The following is a 12,134-nucleotide window of genomic DNA, read 5'->3' on the forward strand; positions in this document are numbered from 1 at the left end:
TCATAGAAGTCAGTTCTGGGACAAATCCTGGTTTACCTGGGAGAGCAAACCTGCTCAACGCTGGCAGGCACGCCTCAGCTTCAGAGGCTCTCAAGCTGTCAGGGTTAATGCTGCACTGAAAGTCCTGGCTGATGCAGGCCCAGCAGCTGCTGAGGCCCTGCAGTGGCTGAGGTGCAGAGTCACCCCAGCATGCCAACCTTGAGACTCAGGTTCTGTATGCAGCAACACTGTCCAACTATAGCAGAAGTACACTAGCTCTGAGGTTACTCCTTAAAACACCACAATGTCTATAAAAATAAGTGGCAACAACACATGCACCCTTCTTTGGGAGTAGCAAGTCCATGCTTTTCATGTTAAAAAGGAGGGAGTATAACTCAGTGTACTGGCTATGTTCCTGTATTGACTCAACTTGTGCCGTGATCCTACAGCACCACCTGCTGTCCAAAAGAGGGCACTTAGGAGAGCTGCTCTGGGGTTGGGTGAATGGATACAGAGTGTAAAAAGGAACTTTTTAGAACTGTGGCTCCTAGAGTAACAACTACCAAGTAAACCAAATGTACCTGTAGGTAGCAACTTTATATTTCTGCCACTTGCTCAACTCAAGCCCTCTAGATAAGAGTGTTTAGGACAAACACATTTCTTTTCTTTCTTTCTTTCTTTCTTTCTCTCTTTCTTTCTCTCTTTCTTTCTTTCTTTCTTTCTTTCGACAATCACATTTCAAACAGAGGATCCCTGCCCATGTTTTCAGATCACAGTCAGAGACTACAGAGCCTGTCTCTGCATCACTAGGCGATATAGCATGATAAAAAGCAGAGCCAGGCCACTGGGACCACAGTACTATTTCTATAGAACAGGCTGGCAAGGCTGTTCACCAGTCCATCTATAAGCAGGACCAAGGACGGTAGCCTTGGCTCCTTCCAAACATGGAGTGGGTGAACTATACCCCTCCTGGCTCCAGCCCTACACACAGGGGCCTCCATGGGATTTGCCATGAGTCAGCAACTGCCTTGGTTCCATGCTATACTGAGATTAGGAGAGGAGTTGTGGGTGCTTAGCTCCTTAGAGTAGTGTGCAGCTTCATTCTAATTCTGTTGCCAAGAACCACCTGAGAAGGCGGGGCAGCAGTTTCCACTGGGCCATCCATGACGCCCACAGAGCTCTTAGCTCCCCCTGGGGCCATGCTACACCTGCCACTAGCTTCCATCACACTAGCACACCTATTACATTTTTCAACTTGGCTAGGAAAGTCTGAGCTGTGGCCAGCAATTCCTTAGCTCCAGAGGCCTGTCTGGTCCCCTGCCTTTCTCTTCTGGAGCCTCCCACTGTCTGGTGGCTGCAGTGAGCCCGTCTCTTTCCAGTCTTTCTCATTAACAACTACCTGTGCCAGGTGGGTAAGTTTGATCTTTCCTCTGATGCCCTGCGTTCCCAAGATGACTTGCTCTTTTCTCTGCCTACGGTGGCTGTTGCTTTTATTCAGTTATGGAGTCTTGTGAGATGACCTGCTCTTGTCGCTGCCTGTGATGGGTTGTGTCCTCAGGGTACTCATAGTCCCACAGTGGGTTCCAGGAGCAACAGGCATAGGTCAAGGTTTTTGCTTAGGTGGCTGATCGGCACAGAAAGCCTAAGGAGATAGTATGGTTGCATCAACGAAAGTGTGGTAAGGAAATATTTCTTGGGGTTAGCTCCTAGTTACAGATAGAATGGCAAATAAGTGACGCTAAAACTCTGGGATGCCAGGAACTGCTGGGAAAGCAATCTCAGTTCCCTGTAAAGCAGAAGTACAGACACCAATGAATTCTCTGTCCTTTGCAGCAATTCCAATCCACTGTGGTGCATGAAGGCCTCCTGTAAACAAGGGCAAATTAATAAGACTTGAAGAAGATGCACTGCTGTCTTGTGGAACTCTCACAGCAGTTTGTTTCTGTGCCCCCAAATGATGGTTTCTTTACCTATTTTATATGTGTAGGTGTATACATCACATGTGAGCCTGGTGCCTACTGAGGCCAGAAGAAGATACTGGACGCCCTAGAAGTGGAGTTATAGAGTTATAAGCCACCATGTGGGTGCTGGAAATTGAAGCTAGGTCCTCTGGGTAATCAGCCAGTGCTATTTACCACCGAGCATGCATACACTCTCACACACATCAAAGGAATGGGGTTAGTTAGATCACCTTTACTGTGTATATCCCAGTGATAAAACTTGAGTTTTCAGGCTTGGTAGCAAGCACTTTTACCTACTGAGCTACTTTATCAGCCTTCCAATTCCTTATAAAGAGTATTTGGAAGGAAATAATAAAGTAGCCTGTGAAGACGTTCCTGGGGTAAGATCTAGAAGGGTCTTATGCATAGGAGCTTTGTTCCTTGATGAGCTTTCGTTCACCTTCCTGACTACTGCCCTGGCAGTCCCTGTATTAGTCCCTGGAGTTCTCTGGAGCACCAGTCCCTGGAGATGTTCCTTGTCTTGGCACAGGCCAGGTTCTCGCGAGGACCTCTGTGGACTAGTCACCACTCAGGCAGACGGGTGGACTGTGAGAGCAGCCAGTGGGAGTGAAGCCGAGCAATGGCAGCAGACAGAGGTACACAAGTTTGGCCATCAGTGATACAGGTCTTTGGGCTTCAGAAAATGAGCAAGACCCTCTCAAAACAGAACTGTATGCTGTACTGTGATGGCCAGTCTTGGTTGTCAACTTGACTATGTCTAGAATCAAGCGAAAACCAAGCAGCTGGCCATGCCTGTGAGGGATTCTCCTGAGTGGATCAACTGAGGTGGGAAGGCCCACTCGCAGTCTGGGCCACCCATCCTGGTGACAGAAGGCATAAAAGGACCTGGAAGGAGGACATTTCTGCTTTTTGCCTGCCTGCCCTCACCCTCACTGTCATCTCTCCTGTTGCTGAGGCATTCCTTTGCAGGTGTGAGAACCCACTTCCTCAGGACTCCAACGCAGGCTGAAGAGCGGCAGCTCTCTAGGAATCCTCTGAGACTCCAGCCTCAAGGATGGAACAACTACCAGAGTCTTGCCCTTTCCTCTGGGAGACAGCCATGGCTGGATGAGCAGGACCACAGCCTGTAAACCACTCTAAGAAATACCTGTTAATATACAGATGCTTATTCTATTGGTTCTGTTCCTCTAGAGAACCCTGACTAACACATGCACCAAAAGCTGTCCACAGAGAGCTACGCCAAGACCTATTTGTGTGTTTTTATACAAGCACAGTGATGCTTACGTATCTTTACCATGTGCTTTGGCAGTGCACACAAGGCCACCACCATGGCAGGCAGAGTACTTGACACCTCCACCAAAAGTATCCCTGAGCTACACAGCACTTCTTCAGGACCAGGCCGAGGTGGTGCAGCCATGCAGAGCTCCCAGTGCCATGCCTGTCTGAGGAGGGCACCTGCTAGAAAGTAGATGCGGTGAAAAAAGAAGGACTGTTTTAGCCCAAATTACATATTTATTTTCTTACTTCAAACCAGACTGAATAAAAAAATCAAAACACCAAACTGTTGACAAAATTAGCTCACATCATCTGAAATAAAAGTGACACACAATTTCTATACTGCTGCTAGCATTTATTCACAAAGAGCCAGCAGGAGGAGACATGCTCCACACTGCCGATGGTTTATCCTTCTCGCCTGTAGCTTTGCTTTCTCAGCACATGCTTCACCTAGCTCCTTGTGGCCTGTCTTTCTTGTATTTCTTTAAGAACAATTTACTTGTGCAAAGGATATAAATAACCTATCTTGCTGTTGCACATACATAACAGGATCGATGTACTGCCTTACTTCTGTGGCATTTTAAAGTCGATGGTCATTAGCTGAGCTCATAGTGGCAGCATGAGGCCTGAATCCTTTCAGACTCATTGCAGCTCTGGGATCATCAGGGCCCCTCAGAAACTGTTGGTTACAGAGAAACTCACCTCACAATCTAATGGAGCTGAAAGGCTGTCAGGGAAGAGGAAACTCTACCTCCTATTGATGCATCAGTTCTGAAGGTGACTGTGGTTCTGTCCTCTCCACCTCCTGCCTGCCTACCTATGCGCCACAAAAGGCAACGATCACATCAGTGCAGATCACACAGATGCGGTTTTAAAGCCCTAGGTTCCTTTCTGGACATTTGTGGGCACAGAAATAACCGGTGGAGCCTTTCTTGGCACAAACTCAAAACCTAGTGGTCAGAAGCGAGCCCACTGCTGTTCCCCAATATGGTGATCTCCAGAGAGAGGACAAGAGAGGAGAGGAGAGGAGAGGAGAGGAGAGGAGAGGAGAGAGAGAGAGAGAGAGAGAGAGAGAGAGAGAGAGAGAGAGAGAGAGAGATGGATGTTCTGCTTTGCCCACATGTACATCCTTAGCTACTCCCTCAACCTTAACTGCTACCCAAGGCCCTCCAGTCGGCAGTGCATGCCAGCCCTTGATGTTCAGTGGAGGGCTACGCTGGAGCTGTCACACGGGTGCAGCAGAGTCCCAGGGTGCCCCTTGACATCAGCCTGTAAGTGAAGCCAGGAACATGCTAGGACCACATGCACAGAGCACCCTCCAACAGCCATAGTCCTCCCACCTTTCCTTCCATCAACACCAAGAAGAAACTTTTAACCTTCATGTTCTAGAATACAGCCATAACTGAGTTAGCCTTCATAGCAGTGCTTTGGGAGCTTCAGCACCTCAACAGGAAGGAGCAGATGCCAACTTAACTGACAGTCATAAAAACTAAACACCAGGGGGCTGCAGAGATGGCTCAGAGGTTAAGAGCACTGACTGCTTATCCAGGGGTCCTGAGTTCAATTTCCAGCAACCATAAAGTGGCTCACAACCATCTATAATGAGATGTGGCGCCCTCTTCTGGTGTGTAGGTGTACATGCAGACACAACATTGTATGCATAACAAATAAAGCTTAAAACAACAACAACAACAACAACAACAAAAACCTAAACACCAAAGAAATTCAAGGAAAAAAGGTGATAAATGGTAAAAGGCTCTCATAAGATATTGTTTAGTACCAGGTACAAGGCACGGACTTTATCAACAGTGAGGAAGTCAGAGTCAGCCCCAAAGACAGCTCAAGGGATAAAGAAGATCTGTGGCCACGGAAAGATTAAACTCAGAGTAACAATCTGTGCTGAGAATATTCAGGGAAATGCATTTCAAAAGTAAGCCAAAAGACTTAATTAAACTTTTCTATGTATCCCAGGCTGACCTTGAACTTTTAATCTTCCCGTCTCTGCCTCCTGAGGGCTTGGAATTCAGGCCTCAGCCACCACACCTGGCACAAAAGCCATCTTCGGTAAGATTTTCTGAGATTTTAAAAATGGTTTTACTTACCTTGAAATTTGTTTAGTTTTTATTTTGGCTCAAATCCTGAGGCAAAACTTCAGGGCAAGCAAAGTGAGAACATAGCTCAGCAGTGCTAACATAGCTGTGAGAGGCACCGGGCTGACGCGTTTCCTTTAGCCACACCTTGAGTTCTCCATGTCAGGCTTGACACACGTCACTCTGTAATAAAAGAGTCAATCACTAGGCACTTACTTAGCTCAGTGTTAAAGGCTTTCCACCCAGCACTTTAGGAATGAACTCCAACAACGTTCTTGTTGGTAGGCTGGCCTTGACCTTGAGATCTTCCTGCCTCCACCTCCCCAGAGATAAGATTACAGGCGTGTGCTCAGTACTCTGAATTTTAAAAGTCTTCTTTCTATATACAAGGTTATACTACTTTAAGCATGTTCTTGTGCATTTTTAAAGGCGATGCACAGAAACCAGACAGGCCTTGGTTCACTTGCCCACCACAGGTCAGTGAACATGTTACCATAACAGAACGCCAGGGCTAGAAAGGAAGGAGGCCTCAGGTAAAATTGCTCTCTTTAAAATAAAATGTGCTTATCCATTATGCATGCAAATACATGTGTGTGAGTATAGACACAGAACACACGTGCCCAGCCCTCACTCTGGTGACCGCCTTGCTTCTGGAGGTTGAGAACTGTGAATTAGTACCTGCATCCCATGTCTCCTCAGTGTGTTTTCAGCTGGTAAACTGTTAAGGGCACTTCTTCAGCACACAACAGAGCTCCTATGAGATGTCTGGGGAGCTATACTCAGAGGTGACTAGGCTTCTGAGTAGATCCTTGCTAGGAGTGAAAATGAAGTGTATGTTGTGCAGTTCCATTCCTAAGTCTTGCAAGAGCTCCCTGGCATCAGGGCACTGCTGTAGGTCACCCAAGGGGCAGGATGAGGAAACACCTGCCTGTAAGTCTCCCCATTGTGCCTCCTGCAGCCCTACACCAAAGTCAGCAGCTTCCTCACAGATGCCTTATGAACCCAGGACTATGAGTCGCAGAGTCAGGCCAGCACAAAGGCATCTAGGCCAAGTGCCCAGAACTGTTCCTTCATCACCTCACCAGGCCTGGGAGAAGGGCATACAAAGATCCTGGCATGGGCCTCTGTCTCCCAGGGCTACCTCACTTTGTCACAACCCATCTCCACCAAGTTCCAGAAATCAATGGGAGAAGAGACCATAAGGGTAAGCCTTGGCATGCTTCCCCAGTGACACTCAGACACAGCACAGAACCACAGGAAATAAAATACCACTTTCTGAGGGAAGAGACCTTTGCCCCACTGTAAGTCCCATAGGCCAGGTGACCACTCTGTCCATCAAACTCAGTGAGCATGGTACTGCCTAGCACCAAGCCAGTGCCTGAAAGAGGTAGCGGGTTCCCTCTTCCCATTTCTCCTGGATTGTGTCTAGGGGTGTCAGTTAGTGTGAAGAGGTCTAAGCATGCCATGTGTTGAGATCATGCGGAAAGATGGCCAGCCACATCAATACAGAAGTCTTCTAGGTCAGCACACTGAACCATGGAACCAGGTACCCTGGGCACAAGATCCCAGTCATGATGATATAAACAGTGTTGTTTTATGTGCTATAAGTTTTAAGATACACTCACTGTCAGGCACCAAGTGCCAGACAACATAAAACCACCACTTCAAATTATAGCAACACCAAACATATGACATGAATTTTACCTCCAAAACTTTTTAAAGTTAAGTATAACTAACACATGCCAAGAAAAATTACAGACTTATAAAGACTTCAGAAGAAACAGACTATCTGACTAAACTACATGTGTGAAAGCATCAGAACACAGAATTTGCCCTACCACAAATTCTTCTTTTACCTAGATGGCTGCTCCAAAAAGTCCAATGTATCTGTCAAGATAATGAAAACGTAGAGGACTAGTCCAAGCACCAAATAACACGTGAGCAAACTCAACCCAACAAGGTGGGTTAAGCTGTGGATACACAGATGTGTAAGAGTCAGATCTACCAAGTTAACCACATAGGAGAAACGGAAGAGATGTGTGATAACGCCGTTGCCTAAAGTCTACTTCCAGCAAGTCAAACCACAGGCACGTGGATGGATGCTTACATGGAAATGAGGATAAAGAAAAGACAGAATTTCACAGTAGAGGTGAGAAGGCATATTATCTGCCAGTGTGTGAGGAAGGTGCTATCAAAGAGCAACATCGACTGCCAATGCCCATCTAGTTTAAGCTGGTGATGGGCACATGATTATGCAGTTAAAACTATTATACTAGTTTCCTTCTGTACAGAAAACATATAATAAATATGTATTAGAAAAAAACCAGCACTGGAACTTTGAAACATGCCTCCAATGACAACTGGTTTACAGAACATTATCTGCAGCTTCTACAGGGCTAGCTAACGGCTACTTGTTGAACACTGCCAGCAGATGACCACCTGTAGCACCAAACAGAATGGAGGAAATCACATGCAGGCCAGGGATTAAGGATGTGACAAGGCATGAAGGCACCTGGAGACTATATTCCTCAGAGAGGAGAAAGGACACTGAGGAGGGAGGCAGAAACTAACCATGGAGAGGTGGGGGTGGGGCCAGCAGACATGCACACACTAGGCAGAGTTGTGCCTCTCGGGCCTAGGCAAGTATATGCATGATTGGGAGAACAGGAAGCCTGCAGTGTAGAGGAAGAGACCACTGCACTGACTGACACCCCCAGGAGCTGGTACCCTCTCCACTTCTGGGGCTCCTCTTGGTGACTGTTCCGAGTCTTAGAACCCCCTTCTGGAGTGTCTCTAAGCTCGCCATGCTGGGAGGAAGCTACAACAGCTCACACACTGATGCCAGGGAAGGCTGATACCAACAACAGTACAGTACAAATTGTATTAGCATGAATTTATCACTCTAGCACTTGATAGATTTGCTGTGCCAGTAATAACCACATCGATTAAATGAAACAATTACATTTCCTCTTAAAGTGATATTTATCATTATAATTTAATCAGACTATGGAAGTAAGGACTTTGCCAAACACTAAATACTCTTATTTTCTACCTTGCAAAGCCATGAAACCAACACCATTACCCGAGCGTGGGGTTAAACAGTAAGCTCACTGGGAGAGCCACTGTGTTTCCAGACAGTTGCCTTTCTGGGACTATATAGACCTAACAAGCGCTGTCAAAATGATTATTTAACAAATGGCCAAACAACACGTGGCTTGAATTTAAGTTTTATAGCCTGAGAAGTCCTAGGTGAAAGACAGTTTCTCAGCCAAAGAACAGGGACCCAAAGACAAATAAATGCATTTCACAAGCGCTGCTCCCTGCTGCTGCCCATGGGGCTCAGCTCTCACAGAGCAGTGGCCACTATGGACATATGGTGGGTTGGAGAGGCGACACTAGGAGGCAAGCAGCCTTCTCGACAGAGCTAGGCCTGGAACTACACTTAACATGAAAAGTGCCACGGCAGAGGGCACTTGGACCTTTTCTGGCTTTGTTTTGGCTGTTGTTGTCATGGACTTGCTTGCAATATATTTAATGATGGTCGCAGTTTTCCACACCCTCTCTACAAAAGTTTGAGGAGAAAGAGCAGGAAGAAAAACAGGATGAAGCCACGAGGAGAAGACTGGGAAATGCCAGGAGGAATGAGCTAGACCTAGGATATGAGTAGAAAGCAACTATACTGTGGGAAGTCTGAATGGGAGGAAACTATACTGCCTTGGAGGGTTAGGATAGAGTAATTACTGAATAGCATTGTGCATTAGGCTGATTAAATGGATCCTAGTCTCTCTGTGTGGTTATTTGGGTATATAGCTGGTTAGAGAGTAGCTGTTGATTTATACTAAAATTATAAATCAATATTAAATGTTACTAATCATTTCAACAAAGCTTAGCTGATAAACAACAAAGATAAAACCACCAGGGCTTTGAAGGACACCAGGACCGAGAAGCAACCTCCCTACCAACCGAGAACAGCCTCATGTGGAATGCTAGCGTAGTCCTGAGAACGGGCAGCCATCAGAGGAGGACTGAAGGTCCACAGGCCCAGAGAAGAGGGAATGTCACCCAGGGAGACAGAGAAAGGACACAGAGATGCTAGCTCAGCTGAGACAGAGACCTGGAACTGTCTGAGAAAGGGTAGGTATAGGAAAGAGATGATTCCCAGCCCAGGCAGCAACAAGAACTGTGCCTGAAGGGTGTGGGGTGGAAGCTGAGCACTAGCTGGCAGCAGGAGACTCTGTCAGAGGACTCAGTGACCAGCACCCAGCAGAAAAGGGGGCCTAAAGCTGCCAACCACTCCTGGAACTGTGGTTCTAAAACCAAGCTGGTTTTCAATAAGTGATATTAGAAAATCAAAAGGAAAGAGAAGTTTTAGAAGCTTTATGGATTGTTCTAAAGTAGGAGGCCAGTGAGCTACCATCCATGGCCACTCTCACCTCACAAGGACAGCACCCCCAGGCCTAACAGTTACAGCCCAAGACAAAGACACTGCTAGGTCATACACAACACCACAGGGTAAAACTTAAACATGACAGTCCTTTATGGAGGGACACAAGCAGCTGAGCTCATATTCCATGGAAGGATTGCTTTATTGACTATGCTAAACACATTTTGTGTTCTTAGCAAGTAATGACCCATTTTCCTTATAATAACATCCTAAAAATGGAGTATGGAAAATAAGGGCTCACAGCATATATAAAAATCCCTACCTGCACAAGCCTCTTGGGAGATTCAAGGGGACCATATGTCCCCCAAAGGTTGGCTTCCTGGCAGAGACAAGCAAGGGTGAGCAAAGGCTGGGGCAGATCTGGAATCACCATCTTCCCTGCAGTGGGTCTCAGGATCTCAACAGTGATAATAGTGTTCACTTTAAAATATGCACAGGGTTTTTGTTCTGTCAATTCTGTTTCTACAAAAAAAAAATTCAAACATTTCCCCCCCCTCTGGAGACAGGATCTTATACACCTCACACTGGCCTCAAACTCAGTACACAGCCATAAATGACCTCAAACTTCTGATCCTTTTGCCTCCATATTCTGAGAACTGAGATTACAGATGTGCGCACAGAACTTGGTTTATGTGATACTGGGAGTCAACCACGGTGCTTCACGTACGTTGGGCAAGCGCTCTACCAACGGAGCTGCATCTCCAGTCCTTTGTTTTTATTGAACCGCAGGCCCAGTCCTTGTCTTGTATTTTTAAGTGAGTTAGTGAACATTTTTGGAAATATTTTTACGACCTGAGAGAAAATACTATTTCAAACTCTCAGCAGTCTAAAGATCCATGTAAAATTAAAGCCTGTTGCAAACACTGGAAAGACTCATTAAACAAATGGGGTCCCCCCATCTGACTGTTTTATGATCAATTTGAGAGGCATCAAATGATCCAAATACTATGAACAAGCTCTGTATTTCCAGAACTAGAGCCAGGGGAAAGGCAGATGTGAAAGAGCAGCTATACAGAGAAACACAGAGACAAAGGCCAAAAAACAAGGAAAGAGCCAGCGTGGGTGCTGGCCTCACGCTGAGGAACAGAGTGGAGGTGGCATGTGAGAGAGATGTTAGCTGGCACCTTTCTCTTCAGGTCCGCCCTCTTGGGAGAACTGTCCACCCCTGGGCCAGATATACTCAAGCACACTCAAAAGGTCCCGTGGGGGCTCAGGCTCGAAGAGGAGGGCCTAAATCTTACTGGGTGGCCCTTGAGGATTTTCTACATAATTAATGAAGGTCTACTAGGGCTGAGTTTTCTTTCTTTTTTTTTTTTTAATCAATAAACAGGCCATATACTTATTTCATCTTCATTGTGGCTTTTTTTTTTTAATTTAGAGAACTTTTTTTTTTAATGACTTGACCATGAAGGTACTTTCACCACATTATAGCTGACAAACCAATGAAGGCAAGAGGACCCTGTAAGGAATGAATTCAGGGTGGGGCACATGCAGACAAAGAGGCTCAAGGGGCACTAACAATACCTCACACTCTCTCCTGATGCAGTGCTCAGTCAAATGAACTTTTCTTGTTAGCATAAGTGACCCCAGATCCCTGATGACATGCTGCTGCTGCTGGGGCTGCTGCTACATGTGTCTGTGAGGGTTTTCACAGAGATGTTGGCATTTGGACCTCTGTAGACCATCCTCTATGTGCTGGGCATCACCTGACTCACTGAGGGTCTAGGCAGAACAAAAATAGAAGCTAGGGCCTGGTTGCCCTGGGACATCCCCTCTGGGGTTCACTCTCTCTTGAATGGCACAGGAGGATGAAGAGATACAGTTTTAGCAGAATTAAAACAGAAGCAAAGACTGGCTCTACTTCTCCAGACAACAATGACTGGCACTCCAGCAGATACAGCTCTGTTGAATGGTCCTGTCAACTCACTCTTTCCCCAAGAAAACTTAAAGTGGATTGTTTAAGAGAACAAACAAGGTCCAATGAGATGACAGACCTGAGTGTGATCCCCCAAATCCACATAAAGGTAGATGAAGAAAACAGATTCTAAAGAACTGTCTTCTGCCCTCCACATGCATGCCACAGTGCATGTGTATGTGCATGCGCACGCACACGTGCGCATACACACAATGATGATGGTGCTGGTGATGATCATATGGTGACTAAGAACTTCTATGAAGAAACTCAACAGACATACAAAAGATAGTGAAAAAGAAGAATTAAGCAAATCTATGGAGTTTTCTATAACAAAAAGAAAAAAAAATATGAGACACACTCTAAGTCAAGTAGAGCAGAAGAAAGGTGGTCAGAAATCTCACTGGGGACTTCCCAGCCTTGGGAAAGTGTGCACCAAAACAAGCAATAAATTTAAGGTCCAAAAGATGAAT

At 46.1% G+C, this 12,134-nt stretch overlaps 1 protein-coding gene across 3 annotated transcripts in view; it reads right to left on the reverse strand.

Annotated features, from left to right (window-relative positions):
- Positions 1-12,134, reverse strand: part of ADARB1 (adenosine deaminase RNA specific B1) — a 127,873-nt gene that overhangs the window by 63,216 nt on the left and 52,523 nt on the right. For 2 of the 3 annotated variants that reach the window (XM_084754300.1, XM_084754301.1), the window contains one exon: positions 5,318-5,488. The exons of the other annotated variant lie outside the window; for it this stretch is intronic. The gene's annotated coding sequence lies outside the window, so the exon portion shown is untranslated. The remainder of the gene's footprint in view (positions 1-5,317; positions 5,489-12,134) is intronic. 3 annotated transcript variants of the gene reach the window in all.

Source organism: Acomys minous (assembly GCF_964271855.1).
Source record: "Acomys minous genome assembly, chromosome: 13".
In the NCBI taxonomy this organism is placed as follows: domain Eukaryota; kingdom Metazoa; phylum Chordata; class Mammalia; order Rodentia; family Muridae; genus Acomys; species Acomys minous.